The 16829-nt window shown below is 28.5% G+C and overlaps 1 protein-coding gene across 8 annotated transcripts in view; it reads right to left on the bottom strand.

Moving 5' to 3' along the window:
- The window catches only part of Dh31 (diuretic hormone class 2), a 710452-nt gene extending 707261 nt beyond the window's left edge, over positions 1–3191 (bottom strand). For 5 of the 8 annotated variants that reach the window (XM_072537480.1, XM_072537477.1, XM_072537479.1 and 2 more), the window contains exon 1: positions 3086–3191. The gene's annotated coding sequence lies outside the window, so the exon portion shown is untranslated. The remainder of the gene's footprint in view (positions 1–3085) is intronic. The other 3 variants (XM_072537475.1, XM_072537474.1, XM_072537476.1) reach the window with 3 other exon arrangements.
- Positions 3192–16829: the final 13638 nt, after the last annotated feature.

Here is a 16829-nt window from a genome sequence, read left to right as displayed (position 1 = left end):
AAATAATGACAACAAGTCCATTCAGTGATATTCAGGTCAATATTAAACAGCATTGTGTAAAAAATTGCAACAAATGTGGAATTCTACTACGGTTAAACTTAAAAATATTAAAACTAGGATTGGCACTAAACTGCAATTTCTAGAAAATAGAAGGGAAGGCTATTGCGTCGAGTAAGGACAATAAATATACGAAAATGGTTGGGTTTCGATTTAATTTGAGTCTCTTACCACTCCCAATGAGTACAAGAATGATGGTTATTTTATTATTATAATAAAATAATTACCTAAATATAATGAACTAGAAATAACTAAAAAGTAAATGACACGTTAAAAGGAAAACTTCAGAGAAATATTCTGATAAAATTAACTATAATGATATATATATATATATATATATATCATCATCATCATCATCATTGGTACTACAGCCCTATAAAAGCGCCTTGACCTTCCCAAGTCTATTACGCCAGTCAGTTCTATCCATTGCCAACTGTTGCCAGTTTGCTGCGACTATTTGGCGCTATATTTTTTATTATATATATATATATATATATATATATATATATATATATATATATATATATATATATATATATATATATATATTTATATATATATATATATATATATATATATTTATATATATATATATATATATATATATATATATATATATATATATTTATATATATATATATATATATATATATATATATATATATATATATATATATATATTATAATAAAAACTAATTGTTAGTCCACCAAAAAATGTAAACAAAGAAGAAATGAGTGACCGAAAAGTTGCCCAATTTGAAAATAACCAAAGCGATATATTAAAATAAGGGTAGCAGTGTATTACATAAGGGCAAAGAAATATTTTTTTTGTTCAATGGAAATGGAACCTTAAAAAGGAATATAAAGAAGGGTGCGCCTGAAAAAGTATAAAACATAGCTAATAACAGATCCCGTGATATAAAATCTTAGAAATAATAAAAAGAATATAATAAAAATTGTGAATCGCTTAAAATCTAATTGATGTGGCAAATAATTTAATACGAAAAGGCTTTTTGGATAAGAGTATATTGTTTTTGGATAAGAGTGTATTATTGTTGACTGCTTTAACAGAAATCTTTAAAGTAATAATAAAAAAGAAGATATCATTACATATATACAACTATTAAATTTTTAACATCTTTAAAATATAGTTGAAAATTATATTTTTAAACCGCATTTTATATTAGTATATCATCAGTTTAACTGTGAAATTAGTTATTTTTTGTTAACACTTTTGTTATAATAAAAATTATAGTATAGAATTAATTTAGGTAAGACAATAATAACTTAAATATAATGAACTAAAAATCACTAAAAAATAGACGACAGGTTGAAAGAAAAACTTCACAGAAATATTCAAATGAAAATAGCAATAAATATATATAATAAAAACTAATTTTTAGTCCACGAAATAGTGTAAACGAAGAGGAAATAAATAACTGAAACTTTACCCAATTTGAAAATTACCAAAGCAATATATTAATTAGGGTAGAAGTGTATGACATAAGGGCAATGAAATATTTCTTTGTTTAATGTGAAACAAACCTTAAAAAGGAATATGAAGGTGGGAGCGTCTGAAAATTTTTAAAACACAGCTAATTACAGAATCTGTGTAATAAAAAAAATAAAATATGATAAAAATTGTAAAACGCTTAAAATTAAATTGATGTGGTAAATGATGTAATACAAAAAGACTTTGTGAATAAGAGCCCAGTGTTAACTGCTTTAAAAGAAATCTTTAAAGTACTAATATAAGAGAAGATATCATTGCATATCTATAAATACAACTATTAAATTTTTACTACTTTTAAATAATATTTGAAAATTATATTTTTAAACTACATTTTATATTAATTTAATACTTTAATATTATAGTGTAACTTGAAAATCAGTAACTTTTTGTTTTTTTTGTTTTCTTTTCTTGTCTTATTTCTTTTTTCTTTTATAGTACATTATAATATTATGGAATAAATTTAGATAACAAAATAATTACCATAAAAACCAATTTTTAGTCCACGAAAAAATGTAAACGAAGAAGAAATGAGTGACTGAAAACTTGCCTAATTTAAAAATTACCAAAGCAATACATAAGGGTAGCAGTGTATTACATAGGGGCAAAGAAATTTTTTTTTGTCCAATGAAAAATAAAATATAAATAAAAGCATTTAAAAAAGATTTAAAATGTAGCTAATAACAGACTTTGTGTTATAAAATCAGAATATTCAAAAATAAAATATAATAAAAATTATGAATTGCTTAAAATTAAATGGATGTGGAAAATAATACAATACAAAAAGGCTTTGTGGATAAGAGTATATTGTTGACTGCTTTAAAAAATATATTTAAAGTACAAATAAAAAAAAAAGATTACAACTATTAAATTTTTACTATTTTTAAAATATGCTTAAAATTTTATTTTTTTTTAATACCTCATTTTATATTAGTATATCGTATAGTGTAACAGAAATCAGTTATTTCTTGTTAATAATACTTTCTTTTTTTTTAATAAAAATTGTATTATAGAATGAAAAAATCTGAAATGTCAATTAAAAAAAGATTTCTACAAAAATATGATAATTGTATTGATTTACAAAGAGAAATAATTTGTGAAAATGTTTATTAATAGTAAAGAAAATTCTAGAAAATAGGCACTTTACAAATTAAACTATTCAAAATTAGGTGTGGGTATTAAATTGTATTGGATGAAATTACAGAATTTCTTTACATTTTCAAATTAAAAACTTTATTACAACCAAACAATTTAATATTTATTGTAACACACAAACGTTTAGCTTTTATAATATCTTGTACACGACAAGTTTTTATTTGAGTGTGGAAGTTACTGAATCTTCAATAAAAAGTTATATTTTTTCTTCAAGATATTAAAAATATATCCAATAATGTTAAAGTTTCGTAAAATGTATTGCTTATTAAAGGCAAAATATTAATCAGTGAGAAAAGTATTAAAGTACTGATTATTTCCACCATGCAAAAAAAGTTTGTTAAAGTTTTTGAATTTCCCACTCACCCTGTACAGCTCGCAGAAACCCCCTGTTGCTCTTCGGCACACCGCTTTTATGAGAGATGGTTTTGGTGATGCTATGTTAACTGAGAGCAGCGAAATGAGCCTGTAGATCTTTATAGAATGCGTCCCGACGCTCGGACCGCCTTCCGGCCAATCGTCTCGACGCGCACACACATATACAACTAATAAATTTCCAACTATCATAATCTGATTTGCACCTGCTGAAAAGGCCCAAAGAGCGTTTTTTGTGAAAAATGTTTTCAGGAGGAAATAGGTTGCGATACATTTGCAATAAGTTCGAAAGACGTTGCGGTGTATTTGTCACTGTTCGTTTTTGAAAGTTTCTGTAGTCGGAGAAAAATGTTTATTTTACGCACACCTTCGATTCTGGGATGTATATAATTTAATAATATTGAAACAAATGAAAGTATTAGTGTATGTGTACCTATACAAAACAATATATAATATGTATATATACATATATATATATATATATATATATATATATATATATATATATATATAATATATATATATATAATATATATATATATATATATATATATATATAAAAGAAGGGATTAATAAATATTGGCTGAATTAATAAAGCCAAGGGTACTCTTTCTTTTTTTTTAGAAATCATATATACATATATATAAAAGTAAAATGTAATGGCATGTCTCGCAAAACAGAAAACCAAAAAAGTATATCGATGGAAGGCAACCGTATCTACGTATTTCTGACTATTGGTCGTCTTCAGTACGCTGCAGCCAAGTTAGAAAAAGGAGCATGTTAATTGGGAAAGGATGACTACAGCCTTATTCGAGCCCTAATAGGAAATACTCGATTTTAGTATCCATATTTTAGAAATATTTTATGATTTTAATTTGAAAAATGTCTTACTTGGTAATAAAAAAAATTAAATTGTTATTGCATTCGTCAATATTTTGAAATTTGTTTTTTATTTTATGGTTTGTTATTGAACATACAATAAAAATTTAATTATTATAATTATAAACTTTATTAAATTTAGCGTTTTTAGGCATATTTCAAATGTCTCACATTTATTGTCAAAACTTCGACATTTCATGATATAGGTTTTAAAGATTAGGAAAAAAATAAATTCTTGGAAATATTCAGGTGATAAGCCATTTACTATTTTGAAGACCAAAATCATGGTGAAATAAAATGGTCTATTTTCAACAGAGAACCAATTTAGAGTATTTAACATCGTCCCAATTGGGGTATGGCGATTTGTTTTAAGAATTATTCTCATTCCACGGTTCTGTAATTTTTGTAGCATGTTAAGTTTGTTAAGGTTAAATATATGATTGATAAGCAATAGTCAAAATCAGGTTGAATAATTGTTTTATATACTGTTATGTTTGACTCCATTGACAACTTTTGAGATATTCAAGTCAGAAAATCAAGTGTTTTTGATATTTTTTCATGAACGTATTCGAAGTGACTCTCAAAATTCAGAATATTCTCAAGTTGGAATCCAAAATATTTAACTCTTGTAACAATTTCAATTTTTTCATTATTAATATTTAAATTTATGATTTCAGAATCAAGCAAGCTATATTTATGTTTGGTTGTGAAAACCATTGCCTTTGTTTTTTTCACATTCAACTTCAATTTATTTATTTTTAAATATTGATTAATCGTATCTAAAATAGTGTTAGTTTTTTGAATTCCTGATGTATTAAAAATAAGTACTATCACCCCTATTAAAAAAATAGCCAACACTATCAAAGCTGAAGAATTCCGACCAATCAATACTTTACCTCCCGTAGAGAAAATATTAGAAATTGCTGTTTATGAACAATTATTAGAACATGTAACAAAAAATAAAATTTTAATCAATAGTCGATCAGGTTTTCGAAAATAATTCTCTTGTAAATCAGCGTTACAAGTTACATTATGTCACATAAAGAGTAATTTAGATAAAAATAAGTACGTAGTCGATGTATTCCTTGATTTAAAAAGAGCTTTTGAGAACATTGACAGGACAATAATGATTTCTAAACTTAAACAGTATGGTATAGGAGGTACAGTAATTGTGTGGGTAGAAAATTATTTACAAGATCGCAAACAGAAAGTTCGATTTAAAGACCAATTGTCATCTGAAGTGGATAGTAATACAGGAATTTCTCAACGTAGTGTTGGGCTTCCTTTTATTTAGTCAGTACATTAACGATATCGATATTTTTGTAATTTGTGAATTTATTAATCTTTTTGCCAATGATACTCTAATCTGTTGTAGTGATGAAAATTTTGATGTAGCTATTCAAAAAACTAACACTATTTTAGATACGATTAATCAATATTTAAAAATAAATACATTGAAGTTGAATGTGAAAAAAACAAAGGCAATGGTTTTCACAACCAAACATAAATATAGCTTGCTTGATTCTGAAATCATAAATTTAAATATTAATAATGAAAAAATTGAAATTGTTACAAGAGTTAAATATTTTGGATTCCAACTTGAGAATATTCTGAATTTTGAGTCACTTCGAATACGTTCATAAAAAAATATCAAAAACACTTGATTTTCTGACTTGAATATCTCAAAAGTTGTCAATGGAGTCAAACATAACAGTATATAAAACAATTATTCAACCTGATTTTGACTATTGCTTATCAATCATATATTTAACCTTAACAAACTTAACATGCTACAAAAATTACAGAACCGTGGAATGAGAATAATTCTTAAAACAAATCGCCATACCCCAATTGGGACGATGTTAAATACTCTAAATTGGTTCTCTGTTGAAAATAGACCATTTTATTTCACCATGATTTTGGTCTTCAAAATAGTAAATGGCTTATCACCTGAATATTTCCAAGAATTTATTGCTTTCCTAATCTTTAAAACCTATATCATGAAATGTCGAAGTTTTGACAATAAATGTGAGACATTTGAAATATGCCTAAAAACGCTGAATTTAATAAAGTTTATAATTATAATAATTAAATTTTTATTGTATGTTCAATAACAAACCATAAAATAAAAAACAAATTTCAAAATTTTGACGAATGCAATAACAATTTAATTTTTTTTATTACCAAGTAAGACATTTTTTAAATTAAAATCATAAAATATTTCTAAAATATGGATACTAAAATCGAGTATTTCCTATTAGGGCTCGAATAACCGCTCTCATCCTTTCTAGCATATATTAGATCAAAGCAGAAATCTCGTTTTGTGGTATTTGTTCCCACTCATTTATTAGCGCCTGTTCTAACTCTACCACAGTTTCAGACTGGCCATAAATTTGCCTAACTACCCCTTCCAAGTTGTCCCACAAATGCTCTAATGAGTTTAGGTCTGGACTTCTAAGAGGCCAAGCTAGTAACTGAATACCAACATCTGTGAAGTACTGCCTTATTATCCTGACTCTTTGCGGCCGAGCATTATCCTGCATTAGGAGAAAATTTTTACTTGCAAAATGCATATAAGCTAACACATATTCTTATAGACATTCTTCAATGAATCTATCAGCATCAACATAACAAGATCTGTATATGTCAAAGAAATACTGCTCAATACCATTACACCTCCACCACCAAACTGTATTCTAGAAGTTAAGCAACATTGTGCATAGCGTTCTCCAGACCATCTCGCCACTCAAGCATTTACCTAATGGCGACCATCAGGCAAATATCTTATAAAACAAGATTCGTCTGTAAACAAAACGTTTCTCCAACCTTCCATATCCCAATTATAATAATAATAATAATAAAACTTTATTCATCCTTGCAGATTATTTACATAATATAGGACATGTCAAAGTAAAAAGAAACGTTAAAGACTACCTATACAATATAAACATACACATAAATATAGAAACATCATAAAACATATCTAAGACATAAATTCCGAGACACTATAAAAACATGACTCGATGAGATAAGTCTTCAATTTATTCTTAAATGCCCTATCATCATCTGCTTCACTTTTTAATTTGGATGGGAGCTGATTAAAAATCCTTACGCCGCTATAATCAGGGTTTTTTTCAAACATAGAAGTGTAATGTTTAGGAGTCCTAAAGAAATCTTTTTTTCTGGTACGATAATTGTGTACATCTGAATTTGATTTCAATCTATTGATATTAGCTTTTGTATACAGAATACTTCTGTATATAAAAATTGAGGGAACAGTGAGTATTTGATATTTTCTAAAATGCTCTCTACACGTATGTCTATATGGTAAATTAAAAATCAAGCGAATTATGCGCTTTTGGGCTATAAAAACTTTCGAGACATTTGTTGCACTGCCCCATAGAACAATATTATATGACAAATGTGAATAGATGATAGTGTAATAAATATTAAGTACCTGTCCCTTGTAAATAAGTATTTGAGTTGCAAAAGAGCATAGTATCCAGAATTAATTTTCGAACATACATGATTAATATGTACCTCCCAGCTCATATTACTGTTTAGATGTAGTCCTAAGAACTTTGTAGTGTCAGATAAAGTGATAAAATCATTGTCCACTTTGACAGAGAAATTTTCCTTTATTGGAGTTTTTATATAAAATTTCATACATACTGTTTTACTCGAATTTACTATTAAGGAGTTTTTTTCGCACCAAGACGTAAACTCATGGGCTAAGGTATTGAGTTTTAACCTCAATTCCTCAGCATTTTCTGCAGATGCCACCAAAGTCGTGTCATCAGCATACAAAAAAATATTTTCCGTACTCATATATTTAGGCATATCAATGATATAACAAAGAAATAACAAAGGACCCAGTATTGATCCTTGTGGAACGCCAAGATCAACGTCATACAAATCTGATTGATAATGACCGACCTTGACATACATCTGTCAATATTCTAGATAGGATTGTAACCATTTTAAAAACTTACCTCGAAATCCAAGTCCGTTTAGTTTACAAATTGCTACATTTAAATTTATAGAGTCAAAAGCTTTAGTTAAATCAAAAAAGAGTGCTCCAACAAATTTCTTTTGATCTAATGAACTATAAATGAATTTAAAAAATGTTGTTGATGCACTCACCGTTGATTTACCTGGAAGAAACCCATTTTGATATGAACTTATTATGTTATATTTACTAAGAAATGACAACATCCTTTTATGAATGCATTTTTCAATAACCTTACACAAGACAGTTGTTACGGTAATTGGTCTATAATTTTCTAAAATAGTTTTGTTTCCTTTTTTAAATATTGGGGAAACGATACCAATTTTCAAATCAGTGGGAAAAATACCCATCTCTACAGATTTATTTATTAAATCAGTTAACGGTTGAATAATGTACACGCTCATATGTTTAACTAGCTTTGTGGAAATGCAATCAATACCCACTGAATTTACATTTTTTAAGGATGAAACAGCTTCGGCAACATCGCTATAGTCAATAGGATAGAAGAAGAATGTTTGGTCAACATTTAAGGTCGTATAGTTTTTAAATTGTGAATTTCCATATTTGGCATTTAATGCATTTTTTGAAAATGATGAAAAGAATACGCCGAAAGCATTTGCCATCGAATTAGCATGATCACGACAGAATTCCAAGCGTTGTCTTCGATGAACTATGTTTATCATTATGAAGAGCAACAGCTTGCTTACTTGATATGCCTCATTAGAAATTATTCTTTGTTATTAAAATAACTTTTCTTTCTTTCTTTTGAAAAAGCAGCCAACATACACCAAAAAGGAGTGTAATTAATTAAACAAGCAATATTTTAAGTAAATATTCGATATATTGGGGGCACCTTAACAAACATAATATCTTTCCGTATATAATATCATGAAAGACTAAATTTTGCCGGCAATATTTTCGACTGGTATGAAAGTTTGTTGCCTGGCAATTTTTGCGAATTAAATTTTTACGGCTAAATCATGAGACGTCAGTCGAGTGATTTTGTCAATATTTTATAAGCGAAAATTGCCAAAAGGCAACAAACTTGAATAAAACCAGAAGAAAATTTTGCCGGTAAATAATGTTATTTTTTTATTAACAATATTAAATGTACAATTATTATAAGCTATAGTAGTTTGCCCATTCTTTTTTACCATAGCATGATTTTGTGTATTATTGACCTGTAGCATTTGGGAACTCGAAGGTCCAGCTTCACTTATTGTTCTGAGATTTGCGATCAACTTCTGGTGGTGACTGGAATCCAGCTGCAGATGTGGTTTTAGAGGGCTTGCATTTGAGTGACTCGTTAATTTAATTAACTCCTGTTCAGAAGCAAATTGCTTGAACAAGGCTGACACAGCTGAAGATCGATGAGAATGGTTTGATATTTTATGTTTTTTTGTGTCTATTCCAATTTTTTCAGCTGTCATTTTTGTCCACTTACATATGGCATTGATTCCAAGTGGACAGTTGTTAAACCAAGATCCATTCTTCCAGTTGGGGTGAACGATAAGAAAGAGTCTGTCTGATAAAATCTTTGGTTCCCTTGTTTCCATTAATTTTAAAAATAATCTAACTGGGCATAAATTTTCGTTTGATGAATTTCTTACCAACCATTTGCTGCTTGCCTAACTTTTCGAACCGCCTTAATTTGTTTTGGAAAAAATGCTTTTGTATTCAATTCGACCTCATAATTCTCCCATAACATTAAATTACTTCTGAAAAAAGTGGGTCTTGCAGTTAACGGCCTGATTGCCTCTTGAATCAAGTTTAAATAAGCAAAGGTGAACAAACTTTTTTTCTGTATCATCAGGGGTTTCCTCGTCGTAGCTTTGAATGATTTTTAATAGTTCTTCGGTGAATAATGCTTTTGAACTGAGTTTTTTTTTCTTGAACACTTTGAAGCTGCCTCTGCTTGGTATATCTGGCCAATTTTGCACATTTGAAAGATATATCTGTGAAACGGTCGATTTTTATACTGTACTACGTAAAATATTTTTCTTGTACCATTTTTGCTGTAGTATTCTTCATTGACTTTACAGGCGACTCTTTATAGTCTTCGTCATTGCCTTTTTTTTATGTTAAAGGCACAATCCTCGAGAATTTTTGCTAGTTCCGTTAGGGTAGTACATCTCTCAAGCGTAAAATTTCTCACCCGTAGAAACTTCAAAAATTGGGTCTAAATAGATCTTCTGGACCTCTTTGTGTTCAATGGGACATTTTCCGAAACCAGTTTTTTTATTTCTTCACCTGACTGACATTCAAATCTTAATTTTTTGTCTGGATTCATTATATCTATCCAAAATTGATTACGCTTCAATGACGTTTGTCAAACTAACAACAATAGAATTACGAGACACCTTCGTGACGGATCTGTTATAATTTTGTCGCTGAGAAATCACGGACAGGAAGGAGTTTTGTCAGTAGGTAACGTGGCATCGGTATGAATAAAGCTCGGATTATAGGCAAAATGCCTTTTTTGCCTATTATAATTGTTTTTTGCACTTTTTGCCTTTTTTCGTAAATTCCGCCTATTTGTGCCTTTTTTAAAATTTCATGGTATTACCCATGATATTATTCTATTACTAAACCATTCTATAATAAAATTTTCGGTTAATAATAAAATATCAATGGTTTGTTTATATAACAGATTGGAAATCCCTAAGCTTTATTAGTTTATTATCAGTTGTACAGTCGGTTACTGTATCAGGGTTTAGTCACAAATTGCTATATCCTAGTTTAGTTTTGTTGCGTATACCGAAAAGCAAAGAACACGTTTTAAAACGTTTTAGACATTTGTGTGAAAAGATGACATCTAAATTAAGGCTATGGATTGCACCTTATTCGGAACTTTCTCTAAAAGGTGATGGAGCATTTTGTAAACCATGCGGCAAATCGGTAAGTTTTATTTTTTCTCTTTTTTTCTCGTCCCACAACATAACTAAATTCTAAAGCGGTTTTAGAATTCTAATTATTTTTTTTTAATTCTCAGATTTCAAGTAGAAAAAAGTACTTTATTGACCAGCATTGTAGAACCCAACTTCATAAACGTAATTTGGAAAAATTAAATTCCTCTAAGTTAGCCCAAATATCTCTGCGGGATAGTTTAAGCAGTTCAGAAAAAAAAAGGAGTAAGACGCATTTAACTTTGATTCATGCCAGATGATGATTGCATCCAATATTCCTCTATATAAAGTTAAAAACCCTAGTTTTAAATGCTTTTTCGAAAAATATCTCAATAAATCCTTACCGGACGAGAGTACATTGAGAAAACATACTGTGGAAAAATGTTATGTGGAATGTATTTCAAATATTAAGCGGGAGTTAAAAGGCAATTTTTGTGTATATTATCGTGGATGAAACGACAGATGTATGCGTCAGGTATATAGCTAATTTATTGATTGGAATTTTGAACGAAAACTTTGCGAGAAAACCTTATTTAGTGCCGTTAAAGAATTGGAAAAAACAAACAATTTAACAATAAGTCGATTTATACAAGATAATTTAACAAACCTCTTTTTACCCAACGCTATACCAGTGAATAAAATAGTTTTAATGCTTTCAGATGCTGCGGCATATATGTTAAAAGCTGCTGTTAATTTAAAGATTGTTTATCCTAATTTAATTCATTGCACTTGTGTAACCCAAGGGGTAAATAGAATTGCTGAAGAAATAAGAAATCTGTTTCCGTTGGTAAATAATTTTATAAATTTTATGAAAAAAGTTTTTGTAAAGGCTCCGTTGAGGGTGCAAATATATAAAGAAAGACATCCCGGTGTCCCTTTGCCACCTAAACCAGTAATTACCTGGCTCGAAGCAGTTTTTTTTTACTTTGAACACTGCAATGAAATAGAATTAGTTATGTCAGAATTTGATGATGATATTTCCGAAGCCATTCGAGAAGCAAAAAAATATTAAAAAATCCCAAATTGAAACGGAAACTCGCTTATATCAATGACAATTAAAAATTAATAGTTACCACAATTACCTTATTAGAAAAACAAGAGATAAATTTATGTGAGTCAGTAAAATGAATAGATAATTTAAAGACGAAAATTAAATTGGCACCTGGAAGTAACGGTCAATTAATTTTAAAAAAAAATGAAATATGTTTTCGACAAGAATGAAGGTTTTTCGTTTTTATCTAATGTTGCTAAAGTTTTGAATGGGACATTTTCCGAGGAATTTCAAATTATGCCAGATTTATTATCCGCTCTGAAATATGCTCCAATTACATCTGTCGATGTCGAACGTTCGTTTTCAATGTACAAATTAATTTTAAGTGATCGACGACATAGTTTTAAGACCGAAAATATTGAAAAACATTTAGTTGTTTCTATTAATGATTAGTGGTTACAATGTTTAATTATTAATTTACAGTTATTTAGTTACTAGTTTATTTATACTAATGTTATTATTAAGATGTGTAAATATACCTGCCTTAAGTTAATATTACGTTAATTCACTTTGTACAATAAATAATAAGGTATATTCCTTTATTGCCTATATTTTGCCTAAATGTTAATATTCCTGCCTTTTTTAATTAAAATATTTGCCTATATAGGCGCCTTTATCTTCAATTTTTGTTGCCTATAAATCCGAGCTTAGCTATGACGCTGTATCAGTTAAAAATAGTCTAGTGAAATAGTCGGTTACAAAAAAATTAAAATAAAAAACGAATGTATAAACGCAGCTGATATTTTGATAAATATATTTAATTATTATACAGGGCAATTCAACAAAACTAAAAGGAGAAAACTATGAAAGTGTCCGGTTACTTTTGTGTATATATATATATATATATATATATATATATATATATATATATATATATATATATATATATATATATATATATATTGTCATACTTTTTCTTTCCCAACCAAAGAAAAATAAATAAAAATATCCATCGGAATAAAATTTTAAGATATCATTATAAACAAAAATGTATATAGTAATTTAAGATAAGATTTAGTGTAGATAAGAATAGAAATTTGTTTGGCTTTTCCGTTTCAAACAAAATTATCAAAAAACCTTTGTTTAGAATTAGAAGACATTTTACCTGTAAGTTAATCTTTTCATTGTTTGTATAATCGAGTATTAAATGACCATATTCTAATCTTTTGAAATATGTATAAGTGGTGTATTGACAAAACCAATTTTAAAGTAAGCTATTTAGTTTTTCTCTGAAACCGAAATTAGGCTTTTCCAAAATCATGGTAAACACAATTTGAGCTTTTGATTGGACGGTCGTTTTTAAATGGGAATTTTTGAGCCGATCATGAGACGGGAGAAGTTAGTTATATTTTGGTGATCGAAAGGAAACAGTCGTTTGTCTCAAGATAGGGTGTGGTTCGTGAGTTTGGATACCGGCGTAACGAAAAGAAGTGAATAGTTGGCAGAAGGAGATAACAAGTAGATTAAAAGAGGTCCTTGTATCTACCGTGGGCATTTTATAAAGTATATGTGAAAGTATTCTTACGGCATCAAGTTGACAAAAGGAGGTCCTGGTGTCATAAATAAGTAGCTAAGTTTGGAGAAGTGAATCAGGTGTTTTTTGTGTAGTCTGCAGGAGGTTTGCAGAGACGTTAAGAAGGAGCCTAGGTGCCAAACAGGAGAGTTCACATCGTTGAGGAGACTGGACTTTTCTTAGTATGTTCCAACATACAACTCAAGAAGAAAATAAGCTGTAAGTGTTTGTACAATTGAATTTTATATCTGTGAAGGATCGGTTTGACATCATGGTCATTAGCATTCAAATTTAAGAACTGAGATTTTGTTAGGCTAATCAAAAGTTTAAAGTTTTGTTGTTTCTTGTTTCAAGTAAAGAAAATTTTAAGTAAAATTGGTTTTCACGTAATATAAATGTATGTAGCTTTATAATCTTATTATTATAAAAATTTGATTTATTTTCTTGTATGTTGATTGATAAGATAACGACAGAATTTAATAATTGTTTCATTCGTTCATATAAAATAAAGAAACGTAAATCTTTGTAATATAATATATTTGTATTCTTATCCTTTCTTCTCTCTCCCGATAAAAGACAACTAGAAAATCTTTTGAATCCATCGAACACAGGTAATATAAGGATTATTGTACTTTTGATAACAAATTTTTTTATTGGCTCAATAAACTAAGATTAAAGTCAAAATAAACAATCATAACAATATATATATATATATATATATATATATATATATATATATATATATATATATATATATATATATATATATATATTACCAAGTATATTTTATCTAACAGAATACCTAATTAATAAGAATTATTTATTAAATAAATCACCTAAAATTAAAATCCTGAAATCCGCAGTTTCAATAGTTTACTAGACATCAAATTGTGGCATTAAAATTTGCTTGGCTTTATAACGAATTTCCCATGAGAACCGTTGTAAACGAGATGCGAACGGACAAAGAAAAATAAGCTCATTTATTAAATATTCAAAATTATAGTTTCTTCAAGAAAATCAAAGCAAATGAAATATCTTTTATTACTGTGCTGTAGACACTGAAATAAAAATTTTGGTTTAAGGGCAAATGAAAACAAAATATTTGCTAATATAGATGTTAGTTTGAGGTAATTTGAGGAAATTGTAACTGCACTTAACATATCGACATCTTCTACGTAGAATATCGTAGTGCATTTGGTCAACTTTACAGTACAGTTGTTTAAAGGTTCGCTCATTGTTTATTGACGATTGTTCAGTGAGGGAACAACCGATATATTTGAAAATTTACATATTAATTAAGAAATAGGTGGGTAATAATCCTGTGTAGTACTTGAATAAAGAATATTTCTTGTTTTCGAGAAAAATCACTTACGATATTTTACGTTGACCAACATAAAAAGTAAATTATAGTATGTAACACTTACTATGAATTACGTTGGACACTATACAAAACTATTTGTCGTATGTCGTAGATACTATATTCTTCTTTGTAAAAAATGGTAAATAATTGTTGTAAGTCGTAGATAATACATTCTACTCCGTTAAAATTTTAAATAATAATGTCGTAAGTTTATTAACCTTATTGTAAAAAAATATTCAGAGGTATTTTTAGGAAAGTAGGCAATGAAAAAGCATGAAATATTATTGATAAAATCACACTACCATATTTTATTGATAGAATTATCGTTATTTGTCATATAAATTCAAAAAGTAGTACCTTATTGTAATTATTTTAAGGTACCGTAGTCTAAATAAATCAATGCAATAACTTTTAATAACCTTTATTCTAAGATCCATCAACATAACGTAAATTTTAATAAAACATAAAAATCTTCTAGTAACAAAAAAGTAAAAATACAATATAACTCACTATCACCCTCACTCTGAGTGTGCCCAACTTCTAAAAAGCAATGACGAATAGATACATAAAAGTGGATGAAGCATACCAATATATGGCTATGCGATTGAGGTTTTGGCTCACACAATTATCCGACCGAAATCTAAATTCATTTTTGCCTAGGTTCTTATGTTTTAAAATAAATTTCATCTAACACATATAAACCTCATTAGCGCCACTTTTACCCTGCCCTTCCTGCCATATGAAGCAAGTACGTTCTTTATTCACGAAATTGAAAACAGTAAAGTTGAATATTAATAGTTTACGTTTACAATAGAGATAATTACCGTGTGAATGATTAAGTATTTTCTGAAAATCTAATGTAGCTGTTAATATTTTTTCCTTAGAGGTTTTAGCTTAGTTTTTATCAAAGCACTTTCTTTCACGCGTGAGCTTTTTACTATGCAGATGTCATTCATAAATCTGTGTTTCAAGCAATGTTGGTTTAGATTTGTTTTTTTTTTAATGTGATATTTATCACATTGGTCCTTTTTGGGAACGTAAAAACTTAATTTAAAATGTTCGTTAACAATAGCACGATATTGCCTTTCAGTATTAGCTATAGTGGAAATATACCTGTTCGTCAAACCATTCCTTGTATAAATCAAATAAGCGATGGAAATTCAAATCGCTATCCAAATAAAGATTATCACTTCTACTTCGTGTATAATGAGATTTTATGGGTTGAATGGACTTAATGTGATCACAAACATATTTGACAACGTTTTCGGTTATCGCCTTACGATGATTGTAATGGCATCTATAATCTATTTATATCAAACCGCTAGTAACGTCTAGTTTTTTCAAAGTAGTTTAGACAAACTGTTCACTTATAGAGAAAATATTTAAAGACGTCCATATACAAACAGATATAAATTCGTCCTTATCACCTCTCTTCACTTTCAGTCCATAAATGAAACTAAAATTGCGCCTTGATACTGTATCACTAAACACCTTGTATTCTTTTTTTTTGTTTTAGTACTAAGTAAGCTACAAAATCCCATTGGTGTTTTCCCTCTCACCTAAATTCCAAAATTTATTGAAAATGGATAATCCTTTCATCGATAATAATTTTTGAAGAACATTTTTGTCTACAATTTTCTGGACACATCAGTTTTATTGATTTCGCAAACTGGTTGTACCATCAGGACGTTTATATGATTTACCTGTATTTTTTAGTCTTTTTCTTGTATTATTAATTCAAGATGCAACATGTCGACGTCTGATGTTACCTACATCCTTTCAAGGAACCTTTTTTCGTTTTCTAGAACATTTCGGAGTTGATTCGAAAAATAAAGAAATCGGGATATTAGGTTGAGGTGTTAAAAGTAGGTCAGTAGTGGATGAAATGGCTGACTGCGATTTTTGTATAGAATTTTTATACCAAGGACAAAAGTAGTTATCACAATCGTAGTCTGAATGGTTTATAGCATACTTTGGGGATGGAATGTGTGTGTTGTCTTCCTCTGACTGGTTCTTT

The sequence above is a fragment of the Diabrotica undecimpunctata genome, chromosome 7 (genome assembly GCF_040954645.1).
Source record: "Diabrotica undecimpunctata isolate CICGRU chromosome 7, icDiaUnde3, whole genome shotgun sequence".
NCBI classification, from domain to species: domain Eukaryota; kingdom Metazoa; phylum Arthropoda; class Insecta; order Coleoptera; family Chrysomelidae; genus Diabrotica; species Diabrotica undecimpunctata.
This window is presented reverse-complemented; position numbering and strand designations above follow the sequence as displayed.